The sequence below is a fragment of the Penaeus monodon genome, chromosome 22 (assembly GCF_015228065.2).
Source record: "Penaeus monodon isolate SGIC_2016 chromosome 22, NSTDA_Pmon_1, whole genome shotgun sequence".
Lineage (NCBI taxonomy): Eukaryota > Metazoa > Arthropoda > Malacostraca > Decapoda > Penaeidae > Penaeus > Penaeus monodon.
In genome coordinates this window covers 23,885,132-23,885,683 of record NC_051407.1, presented here as the reverse complement: position 1 = coordinate 23,885,683, position 552 = coordinate 23,885,132, and positions in this window count along the sequence as shown.

Genomic DNA, 552 nt, shown 5'->3' with positions numbered 1-552 from the left:
AGTTAATAAAAAAAAATAACCAGATAATGTATTCAAACTTTTTATAAGTAGACATTCATAAATTTCACTTTCAAAAATACGTTGTACTTTAGTCATTAGTCATTACAGAACTTATGCCATATCAAAGTTTTTTGTTTTACCCTTCTCTTGCATAATAAAAGGTGGATCAGGACACTTTCAGAAACCTTACTGAGTGCTTAGAAATTACAATAAAAAAAGATAATTCACAAACACACATAACGCAACTAGGAGCTGCAACATGGTATCAATAATTACAAATCTTGCATTGTGAAATTAATTATTCACGATTTTTTGTGCTTGATTTGGAAGTTTAAAGAGAAATTGCTTAAGACATGGCGTAAAACAGCGAAAAGACCCGTAACTCTAGCATCAGATAAGAATGCTTTTATTGCTGCCTTGGAGATTATGTCACCAAGCAGGCGGAGAATTTTTCCCTTCTTTCGTTTTTAGTGTGAGAGAGGCGTCATAAACAAAGGGTTTTTTTTTCTCTCTCTCTCGAGGGTGGAATGTGATATCATCTTTCGAAACAAT